Source organism: Scomber scombrus, chromosome 1 (genome assembly GCF_963691925.1).
Source record: "Scomber scombrus chromosome 1, fScoSco1.1, whole genome shotgun sequence".
NCBI classification, from domain to species: domain Eukaryota; kingdom Metazoa; phylum Chordata; class Actinopteri; order Scombriformes; family Scombridae; genus Scomber; species Scomber scombrus.
In genome coordinates, this window is record NC_084970.1 from 31,414,988 (window position 1) to 31,432,758 (window position 17,771).

The window sequence follows — 17,771 nt, forward strand, 5'->3', positions numbered from 1 at the left end:
AGTCCGCCCTCACTCTGCAGCCAAGCAAACATCTACTCAGCAGAGAATAGAGCTCCCACTGCTTCATGCACGGCAAAACTATCTCTTATCTTAAGTCTGTAATTTACAGCATATGTCAGGACTGCATAACTATTTCCATTGTGTGTGCCACAATGAAACACAACACAAAAGGAAAAGGATCATTTACTTGCAGTATGAATTGATCTACCAACTCAGAGAGCAACTGAGGGGTAAGGGGAAACAAATTTTCTACCCTAGAAAGGAATTTTGACTCAGATGCCTACATGTGATTTGTGTCTATTACGATACTGAGGGATTCATGAGAGAAATATTGAGTTTGTGCACAGACTGCTACTTCTGTTGGCGGTTTTATATGTCCCACATGAGAGCCGAGGAAGGAAGCGGAGCACTTTGTCTTCAACATCTGCAAGTCTGTGAAGTCTGTGCTTATGAGGATTGGAAAGAGCCCACACGTGCACCACACAGTTGAACACATGGGCACAAATGCATGGTGTTTTTTTCCCTCCTCCCTGAGGACATGTTTGTGCGTCGTGCTCATTTTTCAGGCTTTGCGCATTAAGAGGTTGGGATTAAAAGACTGTGAAATAAAAAAAGGAAACGAAAAATGACCCATTATGATGAGACATTACTGCCATGGACTGGAGGTGGCCCCTTATCAGAGGATAAACTGTGCTTATGCTACCCAAAGACCAATTTAAAACCCATAAAGCCTGTTTAGACACAGCAGAGATTTAAGCTAAAATGTCATCTGGGATTTTTCTTTTTTAAATCAGAGCCACAGGTGCTTGTATTACTTGTGATAGCTGCAGGTAACATACTGGCTTATTCCTTCTTTTGTTATTCCAGAAGCAATCTGACACACATGAAACACAATTAATTGAAAAACATTAAGAAGTATTTCCTTTGGAGCAAAACAATAATCACAAGAGAGTGATTACAAAAATGAATACACCTCAATGATTATGCACAACAAGATACTTTTCTGTGGGACTCCAAATTCAAATGGTAGTGTTTTAATTAAGAGAATTATCCTCTGATATAGTTGAGTCAATCTGTACTATCTTCATGATTCAATTCAATTGCAATTCACTTGCCAATTATTTGATTCTATTCGATTCTATGATGCATCTCAATGTATCACATCCTCAATTGTCTATATTACTGTAGGGGTTGTAATCTTTATACATTTGTATTTATTTTTTGCACAGTTCATAGTCCACTGAAAAACAATATGGCATCATTGGCAGATAATACAAATAGTCTGCATCCTTTTTTATTTTAAAAATTTAACTGCATTTAAATGAATTAATTTGAAAGCATCTTACAGTCACCTGCCTGTATGAGAATAACAAACTGAGGGCAGAGTTCACTGCTGTGTTGTTATTAACGTCATGTCTCCAGAAGTGGAGAGCAGCCTCTCTGCTGACTGTTAGCTCCGGGGAAAGACATTGTTGTACAACACACTGAGCGGGTTTAGGGTTCTCGAGGGGAGACAGACTCAGCACCGGGTTATTTTCTTCACCCCAGTGAAGAAAACTGATGGTTCACCCGGATTGAGGGCTCAGGGCTGGTTTAAGCTGTTTAATGCTGCAAAGAGTGTTGGTCAGCCAGTCTCATTTGTTACCGCTGGAGTTTGCTCTGCTCCGCTAAGTTGGCCTCTGAGTGACGGTGTAGAAAGTTAACAATATACTTGACGTTCATCTTGCAAAGGTATTATTTAGGTATCAATTATTTTGTCATTAAATTAAAAAAATACTTGCAACAGCTGCATTTTGTGATGATGAAATCTAGCATGTGCCCGCTGTAGACTGTCTGGCTGCTGCACTGCCCTTGTGGTTGAGCTCCGCCTTTTTTTGTTTTCTGTCAACATCACGTTATTAACTAACATTTAGAAAAAATATGCAGAATTGTCAACATACACATCGCAATGTATCTAAGAATTGATTTTTTTCCCCCACCCCTACACTAATCTTAGGCTTGGGTGTGTTATTGGAAGATTCAGTCTAACACAGATTACTTTGGGAACATTGAAATTATGGTAATCATCATTGCTGCTGATGACTGTTTAGGTCTTCACCCCACAATTCATACACTTAACTCAATACTCTACCAATCCTGGAAAAGTAATCTATTAGCAATTACAATCAGAGTTGCAGTTGGAGTAATTAAAATGATAATGGAGTACAATTGACTATATTGGGAGAGTAATCTTTTGGAAGGACACTTTTCTTGCTTATCCATACACACTATGTCCCTGTAAGCAGGTAAGGTTACAAAAAATATCTGTATACAAAGAATCCCAGCAAAATACTGCATGGATGGGAAGAAATGCCTGAGCTGTCTGAATACCAAGCAGTATGGCTCCCTTCTCCTGTATGAATACTGCTCAGACAGAGTGGATAGAGGAATGTGAGATATGTTTGAGTTCTTATGAGTTTTTCTATTCAACTTTTCAAAGCAGTGCCCAAGACAGGGATTTTTTTTTCTATTATTATCTAAAATCCCTCCAGAATGAAGGAATGAGCAAAATCTCAGGTGGCTTTTGCTTGAGAACAGAAAAGGATTCCAAGTTGAATGTTGACTACTGAAGGTACGTATTATTGAAATTAAGCTTTTGACAGCTTTACATACATCCATTTTTTTTTTAAAACATCATTATTTTAAGAGAAATATATATATTTTTAATGGTGTATGTTCATTCTATGTCTATGTTTTAAAAAATCCATCTCTGGTCGATCAATCACATCTCTCAGCCTTGACTGCCTCCTTCACTAAAGTATCGTGATATTTGTACTGTCAAGAAACTAAGCTTTGACAAGAATGCTGAGGCGTTAAGAGAGACAGGGTGACAAAGACTACGTTGTATTTGGAGGTTAAATGTTTTTAACTTCAACAGACGGTTGATTTTTATTTTACAGATTCATTATAGCACTAGTACTGACCTTCTTAGTGATTTGATAACATAGGCATTCAAGGAGCACCCTGGTGGTCGAGTGGTTAGAGCGCATGCCACGTAATTGCAACATACCTGGTTAGAATCCAGCCAGGGACCTATGCTGCAGATCATTCCCCTCTCTCTATCCCTATTTCCTGTTGGCCTCTCTGTCAGTTACTGTCTGAATAAAGGCATACAAAGCCCCCCCTCACAAAAAAAAAAAAGAAAAAAAAAAATATATATATATGTATATATGTATATATATAGGTATTCAAATGGACATAACGTGTAACAACTGGCATACTAATTGGCAGACCGATAAAATGATTGGTGTGCAGCCATCAAACAGATGTTTTTACATGATAAATCACAATGTGTGTTGGCGTATCTGCATCTCCACTCCGATCAGAGATATAGGTTTCCAAAAATTAAGTGTTATAGATTGAAATTTTCATATATTCCATCTACAAAGAACACACTTAATTCAAATATACCATAAACTACCTCTTGGTTCCCCAACCAGCCTAGCAAATAATGTAACTCTTATTTGTTGCAAACTCTAATGACTATTGCATCATGTTTAATGTGTACAGAATCATGTTTAATGGTAAATGCCAATTTGCAGTCTTCAAAAACCACTCAGCAGGTCATTTGTAGTTTGTTATGCAGTGTTATTCCCAAATTATCTCTAAAAAAAAAAAAAAGTTTGAAAGTGCATACTCTGGGTATTGGGCATGAAGAACTTGCAATTATCACCTAATTTTTTTCATTATCATTGAATGTAATGGGGACAACCTCTCTGCCTGTATGATGACACTTAATTCATCAGTTTTTAATCAGAATTGTTTGGGAGACAATCACTTTGTGGCTCAATCACAACCCCCTCACCCTGCTCAGCCTCACAGTCTGCTGTCCTTTCTCTTATTCTCTGTTTGCTACCGCATCAACACTGACCAGCATTGTGTGTCCCTTTATATCGAATAACAGTGAGAGGTAATGTAGGCAGATTGAAAAAGAGTAAGATTTCTCCCTCAGAAGAGGAGGCTTTTTGTCTTCTTTCTTAATCTTTCTCCGAGAGTCATGTCCCAGCCTTCTTGGCTTACTTCATTAGTCATGCAGACGTACGGTGGAGGAGAATGGTGGAGTCTTTCATTGACTTTCCCTCCAGTCAAACACTCAAGGGTCGTATGAGTGTGGGGAAACTGTTGAACTTGTTGTATCAACCTTTACTGAATTCCTGTTTGCTCTGCAGTGACGCTATCCTGTCTATCAATGAAGTTTCAGGGAACTTGCTCATGGCAACAAACTCTACAAGATACTCCACAGGGGAATATTCTTTGCTTAAAACATGTGTTATGTTTCTATCGGCACTTTTAAAGATTAGATCAACTTCTGAACCGAAAAGATATTCTTTCTTTACTTCCTTTGCCAGGAAAGTTGACGCTACCTGAGGGGAAGAAACATCTCTCACGTCCACCAAACTGTCTTTTATACCTCTTGAACTATGCCCTCTTCCATTAAACATAAACTCTCATTTTACCTCACTAAGCAGTCTAACACATTTGGGACTGGTGATGTTGTAACACAAATCGAGACCCTTTGGTCATTGATATCACGCTTAGTTTTTTTTGTCCTGGTATTGACTGAGTTGACTGTACTTGAAAGTTGAAAGTCACAAAGTTTTAAATATCCTTTGATCACCTCAAAAGGCACAGCCTGGGATATTCTTTTATGCATGTCAGTGTAACAGTCATCCTTTAAAGCTGTAGGTGTTGAATATGGATGAGTGATCCTGTTACAACTTCTAAAAACTGAATGTACAAACACAACATGAATACAGATGGTTGGTCTCCCTTATGGTTGAGATACATCTCCCTACTGTATGTTCAAATTAGTGTACAAGCCTCCCCGAGTAGCTGGAGCCCAGGAGTGACAGGAGTGACATTTTCAGTCTTGTCCCAATGGGTTATTCTCTTTTAGGTGAAGAGGATACAGAAGGTCAAACTGCCACTACCATTAGATTCAAAGTGTTACGATGAAGGAAGAAAATACCTGCTACATGCTGACTGGTAAAAGGCGATATATGGGAGTTGCTTCATGTTAGATATGAGGATTTTGTACTTGTCCCTTGGGAGAGCATTAACTTGGTGATCCAGATGATCACTCAAGCTTTTCTACATCCTGGGAAAGGCAACGCCTGAACTCAGATTAGACCTTAAACAAGGCAGGCGTGAAGACAGCCAAGTCAGGCCTGTCAGTTTCTCTTGGCAGGATTATCTTTGGGATGTTTTCACTTGGTTATGCTTGGAAAAAGGCACAGCAGCAAAATTAATCTTGCAAAGAATTCATATTGTAACGTTTAATAAAGACCGGAGGCGACCCCAAGACTTCAGCTTGCATGCAACTCAAGCAAAGACGCTTTCCCTCTGCCAACAAGGGTATCGTATTTATTGGATGTCCTGTTTGGTTTTCGTAGCCCGGTAGACCTGCAGGTTTTTATAGGTTGTAACAATTATACCCCCCTTGGCACTGTTGTAGTACTGTTGCTTGAAGAGCAGGAAGTCCTGGATTTCCACCTGGCCCCTGCTGGACATTACACTGCTTTCACAAGCTAAAGGCTATCGAAGAAGTGAAGAAAATGAAGAAGTGTGTGAACACAGTATGACTCACTCTCCTGTTTAGTAGGAATACCGGAGCAACCATGGAACGGCTTCATCAATGGTGCAGTGGTGCTGAGGGACAATAGCTAATGGGTTTGTACGCTTATCCGTTTATTCCTGCCTCCTGATAAATACCACAATATATCATCGACTCAGGTTGTAAACATGTAGGACAACTTTAACAGTTGTTCTCCAAGATTACACGTTCTGCTACCTAGCTACATAATTATGTGGTCATTATTTGATCAGCCTTGGTAATGCTTATCAGTTTAATTTCACTTTATTTATGATGCTTCTTTTGTTCATTTTTAGACAGCATTTTTGAAAATTCTGTACCATTTTACTGTAAATTTAAAAAGGAGACAACTGTTGATTTGGAACTAAAAAGTAGCGCTGCATTTGTTTTGATCTCCACTGTAGTAGCCAAAAGCCTTATAATCAAAATGAGTTGCTGTGTTACTTCACTTTATTATTCAGTCTGACATCATGTTCTGGTTTATTGATTTATGAGAAGCACATAGTGGTTGTGGAAGTTGCAGTAATGTTTGCAGGTAGAGACAGACATGAAACAGTTTTTCACAGTCATCAGGGGAAAATGCAGAGAGGTACAGTATTATCTCTGTCAGCTAACATACAACAACCTGTGCAGCCGTGTCAATTTCATCTAAGCCATTTTTGTGTTAATTTGTCTCATTCTGTTTTTCATGTTTGTAGCCACTTTTTGGGTTCTGGCTTTTAGAGATGATTAGATTTATCCCGTTCACAAAGCTGTAATTAGTCTGTTTGTTTCCTAAAATGGGCAACTGCTGTCAATGACCATATTGTTGAAAACAGCTGAGGTATGGACAGCAACTCCAACATCTGGAACCAGCAGATCAACATATTTTTTCTTCTTCTTCTTCTTCTTTTTTTTTTGGGAAAAAAAAATTAAACAAAAAACCATCCAAATAGGCTACTTGTTTTTTGCAAGCAGTTACAGGAAACATAATCATACAATTAAACTAGTTAATAAGCATGATAACGTGTCCCTGATTAGCTGCATTGACTACTGAACACTAAAGTTGAAAGTTAAAGTTAAAGTTGTTATTGTTTAAACTTCATATCCCATCCCCCTCTGCTATGTAAGTTGTATTAAAACCGACTTACTTTCCCTAAGCATTAAACAAGAGGATAGATTTTAAGTCACCTAATATGACATTGCAGAGAGTCGGACAGCTCCGTTGAGAATCAATTGATAATGAAAAAAGTAGGATTTTGACAGTACTCAACAGAGTGAATGGTTATGGCAGAATCCAGGATGATTTTCTGGGTATTAGGGCACATTTTCTAGTTCGAAACCATAGTGTTAGCTTGTCATCCATCTCCCAAGCAGCACAGAGATTACATTTTGATGAAATTTGCTGTGTTCCTTCTTATAGGACTTAACGTTTTTCTCTTTTTTTTTTTTCCAATCATAAACGTTGAAAAGGATTGGAATATCACGGTAACTGAATGATGAAATTGAGTAGTTATTGGGTTAAAGTGAAAGCAAAAATTGATAACACAGACAGCAAAAATAATTTCAAACTGAATGTTTTTCTTACTAGAGTTACAGACTATTCTAAAGTAATGAAACCTTGGTTTTGGGCTGACAGTGTTCTGTAGAACTACAATGTGCAATATTAAACTATATTTGTTGGACTCTTTACATTATGAAACAATGTCAGATTAAGAATGAATCAACCTTAAGATGTCAGTCGAGTGTCTGTCACAATCTCTACTGTATTATATTGTCTCTTGTCTCTCCCAATCAACTGTGGTTGTATGCTTGATTTCCACCTTGGTACACACTTATAGACACACACACTGTAACATGAACATGTGATTCATCGTGCTACCATGTTAGGATTCTTTCAAATACATTTGAAACCTTCCTTGTACAAAGTGTTCCAGACTACGATGTACTGTCAGAGCCAGATGTTTAACAGATGGTCTTCAATATAAACCACCTACAATAATGATAATGAACACTGAATGAGCACTCTTAAATGTCTGTGTTGGTGAACGTTAACACGAGCTCACTAGTTTCAACTATAATTGTCACTACAGTACTGTATCTATTCACACTTTTTTCATGTCAAGTGTCATATTTTCCTACTAAAGAAAGAGAATAAACTAGGTCACCTTGCACAATCTTGTTTTCAGCACTGGCTTTGGCAAACTCTTATTTAAAAGATACCATTTTACTAGCTCTTGACCCCGCTTGTGTCTTTCTGTCTTTTATACATTCCTGCCTATCTCTGAATATCATCACCAGCATATCAAGTGAATCTTCACTTTCTGCAAATATGCCAATTCATTCTGCTAAATAATGAACTGAACAGGGCATTTATAAGCTCACAGTAACATGACACATATTTACTGCTTTTTGAGTGAGTTTATGTTGCATTTGGTTAAGCATTTAGATAATCCAAGTAAGGTGACTGCCAGTTTTGTAGTGGATTGTCATATAACATATCTGACAGCCAATGTTTAAAAGCTGCACAGCAAACCCTAAACTGCAGAGCTCTGTGTTTTAACAGAGGAGGTAATGGTACATGCATCTTCTGCTTGTTTGTTTGGAAAAGACAAGACACCTAAGAAGCTTAAAAGGTCACATGATTCAGTTCAGACTTCTGGTGAACCAGCCTAGAACTACAGTTCATGTGTTGTCGAGATGAACTGGCATCCTGACCAATCCTGTCTCTAAAAAGACCTGTTTTTTTATTACTAATCTGAAACAGCTAATACATTAATGCATGCCTGGATTACAGTCTTGTAATCATAACAATAGCACAATTTTTTTTAATGAATGTGTCTGCAGATTGTCAAAATATTCACACTGAATGCACACTGAACCTATGTGATTTGTTTTCACTACTGACAGTTTTTTCAGCTAACTTCCACTCAACATTTTGATGGTTAACTTAAAGGTGACAGAAGTCAAGAGGTCTTAACCATACATTAATCTAACCATGATTTTCCCTAACCTGCCCTGACCTACTGTAAACTATAGTGATGGGAATTCTGGCTCTTCTGAGTGAGCCAGATCATTTGGCTCAGTTCAGCAAGAAGAGCCGGCTCTTTCAGCTCCCAAAGGGCTATTCATTAATTAATGCTTCTGGCTTTCATTATTTAGCCGAATTTAACATTTGTTTCACCTATGACTGGTATGTGTGCATGCATATCACAAATGTTATTTAGTGTAATTATGCAAGCCCTAATAATTTCCAGATTACTATTATTTTACATTATGTTTGGTACACAAATATTACTGTAAAACACCAGATACTATTACAAGTCTATTTAACAATTTATTTGTATTAATGTTGGAAATAAAAAAAAACAACTGTCAAATACAATTCCAAAACAATCACACTCATTATTAATAAACACATGTGTTAATGTATGATTTTAACTCAAATTATAAAGTTGCAAACAGAGAGACTGTCTCTTTGTTTTTGTATCTTTCAGCCATTTAGGCAGGCCCAGCTGTCTGCTGAGTCTATTGGCAGCAGATATCAGCCTACCCTAAATCATTGCATGCCTTTCTCCTTAGATTTTAAGAAAGGTAAATTGTTACAATTAACAAAGAAAACTAACCAAAGCTTTTGGTCGGGAGCCTGCTTTCATCGTTCATGAAAAGGAGCTGGCTCATAGAGCCGACTCGGTCACATCGAACACATCACTAGTAACCTATCCTCACCGTAAACCACACACAGGACGCATTATGTGAATCCCAGTCTCCTGTGCTCAAAGCGGGCGATGATAGGCAAAGCGCATTTCATAGTCAGGAAAGTACCAAACTGTCTGAGTTCTCCCCTCAAGTAACTAGTTCTTTTACACAAGTAATTTAAATTCTAACTGGGTTAGAATAAATCAGAGCCCTGTTTTGAGAAACACATTTAGTGATATGTATGGGTCATTTTGCTGAGAAAAACAGAAAGCCTGTAGAACACTGATTAATGTACTTGAAAGACTTGTTCTCAGTTTTGATTAGCAGAGTCATCCAAATAGCTCAGTAAACTTGCTTCTTTAAACAGGTCACTTTCACACTGGTTTCACTAAAAAACTAAGGCTGGGACATCTTAAGGATTTGTTTTCCATGTAAATCAGTGAGCTTCACTGGTGGAGCAAGAGTTACTGCAAAGCAAAGAGTAAATGATGCAGAATATGTCAGAGTAAGTTAAGACTCTTAATGTTATGTTAAGATTTTGAGGGATCCCATTCCAACTTAATCTGCCAAAGGATCACAAGCCATTTCAATTTTAGATAAATATTGATTAATGATGACATCAAAGTGTTGTTTTTATGCCAGCATCATGTCAGTGGGCAATATTTGCAAAATGCCGACCACAACTTTGTTCAGCCAAAAAGCCATTGAACAGCTAGAGCACAAACTGACAGAAGTGGAAATATATTCTAAACAAATCTGAATTTGGCATGTTTTTTGCAGGCAAAGTGGCAAATTTGTCACCAAAAAGTAGCACAGTATTTGGCCCTTAGCTCCACTTCGGTACCCAGTGTCTGCAAAATAATTTATTGTGTTTGCAGAATAGATATTTCTGGTTTAAATTAGCCCAGAGCTAGCTGGAGCCAAGCTATGTCTCCCACTTTTTTGGAGCAAATGAGAACATGTGGTCAAGTATGGCCTCATCTCTGCTCTCCTTTATGTGATGCTACTCCTTCTGACCCAGACTCACCTCAACATCTGCCCAGGGCATATAAAATGCTGCCTGAGGATGTCGGGTTTTCACTTTTTGCTCCTTCTGCAGCCCTCATCTGATGATGTTGACCTGAAGGTGGGAAGTGAGGCACATTCTGTTCATCCACATGGTGCCTCATTTTTTTGCTGGAAGAACCTCCCGGTGGTCATTAGACAGTAGCAGATGTCACTGGCCTCTGGTGGCGTGCACAGACTCTCTAAGGAGCGAGGGTGAAAAGGAAAAAGGAGCACTTCTTTTTCGTGTGGTATTAGGGTAATATTTAAGGTTACAAAGGGATCACTGGGGGCATTTGAGGAATGAGAAATGCACTTCAGAATTTTAGGAGAACAATTAAATATGAATACATCTCTTTAGACCCAGACATATCCTAAAACAAGGGCCAGTAAAATAAATTAAAGTTGGCCACTTCTTTTCAATCTACATTTTTACACATTGCACTTTCTTATAACCTGTAATGTAATTTGTTGGAATAACTTCAATCGTTAATCATTCAGGCTTAGTTTTGGTGTCACAGCCAGAAGGCTCCTTGTTGGACCTTTCTATGGGGAGTTGGCTCTATTCTTCTCCTGTGTGTGTAAGTCAACTCCCACACTGTCGTCAACAGCATCAATCATTTCAGCAAATACAAGGTGATCACAAGCAGCAGATGTAAATGTTCACAACACAATATATTCGCACATCTGGTGTAGAAAGGAAATTCAAAGACAGAATTACTGAAAGACAATATTGTTGCTAAGTTTAATAGTAAATTAATGGATGGTTTCCTTTTTAAATATCTTTTTATATATGTATTATTAATTTAATGTAGAGTTTGTGACAGTGTTGTTAACAGTTCAGGCTTTAACTTTGTATTACAAATAATTATCCATAACTTTGTCAAACAGAATGGCCTGAATCTGACTATGTCATTTTGTTTTACTTTTAAAAGCAGAGTCTATCCACACCTTATTCATAGTTACAAAAAGAAGACTGATGACTGTGAAGCTGTGTGTAAAAAACGTAACTCGAAGAAGACACCGCCATGACATTAGATGCATTATCATATCTTCTTTTTCACTTTCTCTTTCTCTCCGAGTTGTAACAGGTCACACACTGGCTCTCAAGGCCAATCACACTGAAGTGGTACTTCACATAGGACAATGTCCTTCAATCAACCTGTTTCTTAAATATAGACTAGCATGCTGATATTAGTGGGGTTAAAGAGAGTCAAAGCAGGTCATTAATGAAAGAAAGTGAGAAAAGAATAGTGTGCTGGAGGGAAAGAGCTGAGAGGCAGAGAGGATAGATGTCCTAGATTTGAGCCATGATTCGTCTTTCAGTGAAGCAGGTCCGCTGAAATTAAAGGGAGGAAAGAAAGAGTAAATATGAGGAGAAAAAATGAGACACTGAAAGGGGGAACAGAGGTAAAAGCTGGCAGAGGGAGGTTGAAGGCTAAGAGGATGAATGCCTCTAAGAATGGAAAAAGAGGGAGGTGGCATTGCCTTTAGAGGGTTTCACTGAATTAGTAATTGAACAGAAATGTAGAAGACTGAGTTTGATTTGTGAGAAGAAAGAAGAGAGTGTTTGAGGTTTAACATTGTACAGCAGAGGAAGGGAACTTTCTGACCCTTCAAATCAACTATCAACTTCTGACGTTGTTTTGATCCCAATCTGAAACAGTATGTACTTAATTTAAAAGGTTTTACATACATTCATGTGAAGTGTGGCTTCCACTCCATTTGTACTCAGTGGAAAAGAGTACTGGATCTGATGTTTTGCTCTTAGAAATTGATTCCCTGTTTCAACAGATCACCATTGTCCATGTAATATAGAAGGTAATACAATGTCTGGATAGTATGTAGGCTGGCTGGATATCACTGCTGCTTTGTGGCTTTTTTATGTGAAGTTAAAAGACAACAAAAATATCCTTTGACACCATATGTGTTTACTGTAATTAATTTCTTCCCCAGTTGTAAGGCAGGGTCTGTTGATATGATGTGTCTTTGTTCATTTGTGGGGGAAAAATATATATTTTAAGCCAGATATTGTAATTGTTGTGCATTTGGATGTGAAAATCCTCATATACTTGAACTGAAATACTAATCATATTATGTACTAAAGTAGACCCAAAGGTGTCAGTGGCAAACTTATTTTACCCTGACAAGATGAGGAGGGAAGATTATGACAAAAATAGAAAGGAAGCAATTTAAAAATATGCCCATGAGTATGTTGGAGCTCTGTGTATTAGTCATGGAGATGAGATACTGATTAAAGTTCTCAGATGATTGAGGTAATTGTCTCTTCCTGACTTTGGCACAGCTAATTTGCCAGATAATTTGAAGAGGGAAGAAGGAATTGTGCATATTCTCTCAGGTCAGCAGTTCACTGGGTTAATGACGGCGATGACGGTGACCTTGTGAGGATAGAGAAGGGAATGGAAACTAAAAAAAAACAGTGTTTCAACTCACAGAAGATAAATGAGTGAATTTACATTTGATTTTACAGGCAAAACAAGCTTTTGTATGGAATTCATGTAAGATATCTGTGTGTGTGTGTGTGTGTGTGTATAGTTATGTGTGTATAGAGGGGGATGTGAAACCACTCATCCTGGTACTTGCAAAAAAAGTAACTAAGTCAATTTCAGTTTAACCTTAGAGTTACACAGATTGGTGCTGGCATAAAATGTATGAACAATTTTAAAGTGCTGATTAATTTGTAGGTTCAAATGTATCAGGTGTGTAATGATACATACTGCTTCTGGGGAGTAGTCATATACTCACACTCTAAACTAACAATAGCCCTCGCTTTCACCTGCAAACATTTTTTTAATGTCACCAGATGGTAAACATAGAAGCATTGCAACTTCAATCCTCTCACTTGAATACTGTTTGACGATGTTTAGCTTGATTTAAACAGTGCAGGTGGTGACTATGTTATTCTTGTCCATCTTGTGTTACCTGCTGTAGGTGCTCACCTCGCCACTGAGACCATTCAGTATAGTGGTGGGAATTACAGCTCTTTGAAGAGAACTGGATCGTATGGCTCTGTTCTTTTCCAAAAGGCCATTCAATACAGCGGCTCATTGTTGTTTTTTTCTTTTACAGGGTGAAGTTATAAGGTTTAACTGGGAAATAATCGCTAGGATAATGATAGGGTAAGATTTGGGTCAGATTCATACTTAGACATCCAACGAATATAATTTAATTTCTCATGTGTGGACTAGGTTTAGCAGCACTAAATTACTCATATTGCCAGACCTAATGTCAATGATCTGGGTTGTAAACACTACACAAGGTGACACCATATCCTTCTGCTTTGTCAGTGAATTTACTGCTTTGATCGGGAGAACGGGAGAGTTCCTGGTGGCCTGGCAGGCTGATTGGCCTGCAGAGTCAGCCCAATGTTAAAAACGTTAAATGAAAATAAATGAAATGGATAAATCAAACAGAAAACAACACCGAGCAGCTATAGTCCCTCAGCACTGTAGACCATCAACCATCAAAGTAGACCTCTATTAATGGCCCAGGAGGTGTGCAACACCCATTACTGTAAGTTTAATAATGTATTCTGCTGTATTTACATGTTAGTGTATTAGTGTTATATTAGTTTATTCTTACTTCAATGTTCTTTGTTTTTTATAATGCCTATATTTTATTGACGTTTTATTGGTTTCTGCCTCTCAGGTTGGTGCTGTGAGGCTCTTTGTTAACTCTTTACTTTTAACTGTTTTAAAAGGTGCTATACAAATAAAGATGTATTATTATAGTTGTTGTTGTTATTATTACTGGAAAATCTCAAAATACTTGATACATTTAGAAGTCTGTACTCGAGTATACTGATAAAACACTTTAATTTTTTTTAATGCAGATTTAATGCAGACATGCACCTGTTTTATTGGCCAAGTCAAGCCAAGATTTGCCCCAATTAAATTCAGGTGTTAAGCATGGACACAGTGGTCATGGTCTGATGATCTCTCCACAAAAGGAAGAGATTAATTGCAGTGGAAGATTTGAAATAGCCTCATGTGGTTTTGTTCTCTCCCTCTCTCTCCCTCCTTTTCTTGTCTAAGTTGCTCTCTCTGCAACTTACTGTAAATGTACAGTAAATAATAGCGTAATTGATACTGCATTTGATAAGTCTGAGCCTCTCCTTATTTTGCGCCATACACATTTTCACAATTTCAAGAGTTTTTGTGTGCGGAAGAAAAATATCCTGAGAGAGTTAAATGCTAAATGTCTTTCACTGATCTGAGTAAGCAGGCATATGTTTTATTAAGGTCTGTATTTCTGATGTTCACTGACAAAAACTAATGAGTAATGAGAGAAGACAATCTGAGGCTAATATTTGGTTCAGATTTTTCTATACATTTTAATTTCATAACTAAATCTTCCAATTATCATCTTAGACACTTTTTGCAGTATTTTTAAGCAGATGAGGAAAACAAATCTCTGGCTTTTTTGAGAAACTGAATCCAGCAGCTTTAATTTTTCACAATAACTAAGACAAGAGAACATGTCCCTCTTATACATTTACCAAAGCTTTCAAGGTTTCCTATGAAACAGGACTAATGTTAAAATATTAATGATCCCTTTTAAGCCCAGTATGAGCCTGGCCCCTGACTAGGTATGTGATCTTTTAACCCCCTTTGTACCAGGCAGCTTACCATGATACTGGGAACAGGGTCAGTGTGCTCAGGACAGAAGCTACATTTTCAGATTTCACAGCCTTTCGATGACTCTAACATAAAACTTCAACCCTGTACTTTTGATTGCTTTCTGCCAGATTTAAAAAACAAACAAACTTCACAATACATAGAAAAAAAGACATGTTTTCTCTAATACAAAAGATAAGAGAAAAAGCGTGATGTAAGGTTTGGAGATGTCTGCTGCAACTGACGGAGTTATCTGTACTTGGTTCAATAACAAGGTTTTTAAAGATAAAGATTTAGAAAACCACACAGCCCCAGAAAACCTTGGCTGAATGTATCTTTTAAACTACTCTGCTTTGTTTTTTGGTTTTTAATTGTTTGTGTCAATGAAGCACTTCGGTAGCCCTCATTTAAAGGTTTTATAAAGGCTCTGTGGATTCCCACTGTATTTTCATATATTTGGCTGATTAACCTCTGCTCAGGTTGAAGATTTGCACAGCTATGCTAGAACACAGATGAGGTCACTGGGTTCCTTGAACTAATTGAAAGAATAATTTGCCCCACCAGGTGCAACAAATCTAATAGGAGAGTCAGGAAGATGTCAATGTAATAATGCACATCCACACACTCAGAATAAGAATAAATGAAATCATGTGTAGATAATGGGATGATGTATGAATAGCACGCCACTTTAAGGACATTTTGCGTTATGTCTATGTGTCATTCAATGCTTCATTTTAAGCTTTTCACATGTCATTTAATACTGTTGGTTAGTTTTGGGTATAAGAAGTACTTGGATAGGTTTAAGGAAAGATCATGGTTTGGACTAAGATGATCAGTTGAATGCAGTTATAATATCTCAATGTGATGGTAAAAATGTACACTTTAACGGCAGTAAACTGACTAATGTGACAGTAAAAGTGTCTGGTTCAACAGCAATGAGTTGCCCAATGTGATGTAAAAATTTCCAGTCCTATGTTAAGGTAAAAATGTCTGATTGGTCGTCTCAATTGGTGCGCTCGTGCTGCTTTAGCAACTTTTTTTTTACCAGCTTACTATCTAGACAACCAGCAAAATGTTCTTTCCTTTTCATTCAAAGTAACTGTAGGTCACTTTTGGCTGTAAATGGTGTAAAATGACAACTGAAAAGAAAACAATGTGTCATGCACACAAAGTGAGTATTCATACAGAGTATTCATACGCCATTTGGTAAAACCTTGCTGGTGTACCACACAGGTATGAAAGCCCTTTAAATGAAGTAAAAGATACATAAAGAAGTCTTTATATTTAAACTGAACTGAACTAGCAGTCAAAAGGTCATTCAACAGTAAATGGCCAGTTTAATTACAATTTAAAAAAGAAAATGAAACTGTTAACTCTGTTATTGTGTGCCATAACAGTCAAACACTATGACTATAATACATGACTGGTGGTACCCAAATTAAATAGTGTAAATTTCAAAGACATGCAACTCTGTTCTGCTAATCGACTGACATTAAAGAGGCATAACGTTATATCAGGCAGAAACTGGAGTCAAGTGTTGGCTTATTCACAGCTGTGTGTAAAGTAACATCCAGTCCTATTCATGCAGGTTTTACAGCTTGGACAGTATAACCTGACACATTTCATTGATTTATTTTCTTTTTATTTAGAGGAAATTAGTTCTTCAGCAGAATCCTCATTGCTGCTTAAATCCTTTGAATACTCCCTCAAACTGCAGAGCTTTTTCTGCCAATTCTCATTGTACAACCTGCTATAAATAGTCAATTCCTTGACGCAACTGTAACTAATTGAACTGTGGCCATGAAAGAAAAAAACAAACAAACTGTGATTGTATCCACTGAAACACTATTGAGACTGAACCAGACTCTTATTGTATCTGACTCTTTTATGGGAATAGTCGAGACAAAAGCCATCCGATCAAGAAAGTTGCTGCTGACTAAAAAACGTCTGCTCTAAATTAGATAAATATTGAAAATGTGGTGACTGTACTGTTGAAAAACCAACACAAAGAATAGTGTGTTATACATACTGCATCCTCATGAAAAATCATCCATCAGACAGTTCAGCCAGCCGGAGTGCAATTTCATCGCAGAATGTATCTAGTAGAAAATCCATTACAGTTTAATAAATGGCCTATTGTAACCTTGAGCAACTCTGCGATAAAAATTTGTTGACATAACATAATAAAAAGGTACTCTGGTCTCATTTGAGCAAGCCAGCTGAGACTTCCAGTAAGGGTGTATATTTAAATTAAAATTTGCTGGTGTGGGAGATTGGGGCACAATGCATATTCAGATGCTAATTCTAGGCATTTGTCTGTGAAGCAGTGGTCCATATAATTTGACTTTGTGTGGGACTGTCCTGAGTGCCAGCTCAGGCTGAGGAGACGGAAATTAAATGTTTATGAGAAGATGTGAGAGAAACAGAGAGAGAGAAAAACCCACCATTTCTTTTTGCAGTTCACTCAGTCACAACACTAATACTTTATGGTTTTGGCTGGTGGCAACGACATTGAGAACTTTTAATTCTCACGTTACCCACATAATCCACAGTTGAAAGTATCAGTTTCCACATCCATCCTAGATATGTCTTTGAGTGTAGTTGTAATCAATGTCAAGCATTTTAGTGAAATAAGATGCTCAGTGCATTGGTTGCATGCTAGTTTAATAATAATCTTATAAAAATTAATAGTCTGAGAGCAGCAGGTCAGTGAACCATCAATTACAGCTGTCGATCGATATTCACATGGCATAATAATAATTTCCACCAAATGATCACCA